The sequence below is a fragment of the Frankliniella occidentalis genome, unplaced genomic scaffold (assembly GCF_000697945.3).
Source record: "Frankliniella occidentalis isolate FOCC.00 unplaced genomic scaffold, Focc_3.1 Scaffold102, whole genome shotgun sequence".
In the NCBI taxonomy this organism is placed as follows: Eukaryota; Metazoa; Arthropoda; class Insecta; order Thysanoptera; family Thripidae; genus Frankliniella; species Frankliniella occidentalis.
Genome location: NW_026267231.1, coordinates 231,873 through 234,340, shown reverse-complemented (window position 1 = coordinate 234,340; position 2,468 = coordinate 231,873). Strand labels below are relative to the sequence as shown.

General features: G+C 50.0%; 1 protein-coding gene across 9 annotated transcripts in view; it reads right to left on the bottom strand.

The window, feature by feature from the left end:
* Window positions 1–2,468, bottom strand: part of LOC113202765 (splicing factor, proline- and glutamine-rich-like) — a 147,547-nt gene that overhangs the window by 5,374 nt on the left and 139,705 nt on the right. The window lies entirely within an intron of this gene.

Sequence of the window (2,468 nt, the reverse complement as noted above, 5' to 3'; positions counted from 1 at the left end):
GTGAGGGGTGAGGGGGAGGGGGAGAACCGCATATACGACGAGAAAGGAAGGGGACACATCAGGAAGGGAAGGTGTGGCACAGACTCGCACGAGGGATTATTGTTGCAGAAGAAATCTGTCACATCCTTCTTGACTTCGCCGGCCCATTGAGCGCGTCCGAGTGAAATACGAGCCTAGGCAGAATGCCCGCGATGAGTGTTTAGGGTTTCACGGCCCACGGGTCGCGCACTGTGCGCGCGACTCTTACAAATGTCCGTTTGCTCCGCTAAAATCGAGACTTGAGAGCGCCCTTCCTGCTCCTCGCCTCCTGGTTTCGCTGCCTAGGTTCCGAGTTCCATACTGACTTGCAGTTGTCCATGTCGTTGACAGAAAGCAATCCATGCAATTCGAAACCTTCTCAGCACAAGGTGCCTTCTAGTTTTGATTAAATTAAATTAAAATTTTTGGTATAGTCGTTGAACAATACTTTTTTATACTCCAACAGCATCCTTTAGACTAGCAAAAAATCAGCGGAGAAACTTTAACATATACGTGCCACAACTGTCCTGGAAAGTGGCAACCTCAACATTTACGATAAACATTTCACGGTTGGGTCTGAGTCCCCCCACCCCCATCGCCTGCTCTACGCACCACGGTCACCTCCGCCGCTCAACCTTTTCATCGGAGGGACACGCTCATTTGTTTCCATACAGAGCGGGCGACACGCGAAAGTGGAGCAGCGGCGTATGGAAAGGAGTGTGAAAGTGTGACGCAGCGTGCCGATGGGGCGGCAGGCGACACGGCAACAGTTCCTGCCTATCGAGTCGAGCGGCGTCGATCTCAACCGGACGAGGAGAAAAGAAAAAGGTAAAAATTTGAGAAATATATAGAACACATAATTTGTAAAACTTCATGCCGTCAGGATGATTGGTAACGTAAAGGTTACAGTCAACTGGCGACTATGCTCAACCTCCTGCAGCAATAATAAGTGAGGTTCCACATTTTGGCCAGCTCCAGAGTGAATTTTCTGGCCACAGTGTGCTGGTGGGAGATCAGATTACCGCTCGCTGAATGCCAGCAGCAGCTACAGCATGGCGGCCCGCTGGCCCGGCAGCCTGGTGTGGGCCGCTGCCAAACGCTGGCCAGACAGTCCCCACGCCTCGGCCGCACAGTCCACCCCTCCCCTTCCTCTGCCTCACGAGCCGGCCTAGAACCCTTCAAGCCTCTCGTACGATAACATTTACATAGGAGGCAAGCGCATGTGTCCATTGCACCACGGAGCCCAGATGTCGATACTACAAGGGTTGCGCAGTCCGGCAGGCACGCACTTAACCAACTTTGACGTACTTTTTTATGTCCTTAAAATCTGCAAACCCACGCCAGGAGAATGAGTTAGGAGCGGTTTGAAAAGGAAACTAAATTACAGTCGCAATATGCATATTTTGGGGAAAATAATGCAGATGCAAAAGTACTACTGCCTATAATCAAATTACGGATCAGAGCCTTCATTACATTGATTGGTCGATCCGTGGGCACCAATCACTAGACCGTTGCTCGGGGCGTACACGATGGCCACTCACTAAGCCGTGCGCACCCTCTCCCCTCACCAATGTTGGCAACGCTGGCCGCTCCCCTCGGCAAGTAGAGGTGGTGTGCCCGCTTGCGCCCCGCAGTGTAGTGTTGTATTGACGTCCGGGCAATGACTGTATTGCCAAACAAAAAAAAAATTAAACTGTAAATGAAAAAGAGAGGTGTTGCGAAAGATACGAGAGGGGCGTGGTGTGGCCGGAGGGGCGCGCGTCCTCCCCTCCACGTGCGCCTTTTCATTCGGAACTAATTACTTTTCGCGCCGAACGAAATTAAAATTGCGAGGCATCAGGCGCTGCTGCCAGCGCTGTGCCAGTGGCTGCGCCCGAGGCGACGCCAACCGAAAACAAAACAAAATGACTGTCCCGGCTTCCATTACCATCCTCCGCAGAGTTCAATTCAGACCGACACGCGATTTTACACTGCGCAAACTTATTCCATTTCGTGGGGCATTGGTTTCATGACGAGACCGCAAATTGTAAAACTAAAGTAGGTTTTGTTTTAAATTTAAAAATAAAAACGGCACAGTGAAAAATGTTTTGAATAATAACATTATTTTTGCAAGTATTCAGGCAGGGAGGGGTGAGAGGGATTATTTTCCGCACCCCTTTCTCCCGCCTGCGATAACCGATTTCGCGGCTGCCACACACGCGGCCCACACGTGGCGCGTGCGAGAGCCAATGGATGGGCGAAAATAACAATGCAAAAAAAAAAAAGGGAAGTGAAAAAAGAGGAATCAATTTGGCCTGGATCGGCGCACCGCGTACCGGGCAATCTGTTATATCGTGTCGCAGCGCGGTAACGCTCGAAAAGGACTACACTCATAGAAACGACCACAAAAATAATAATAAAAACTGTCAAAGTATGCTGTTATGAGAATGTATAATTAATACTCAAATATT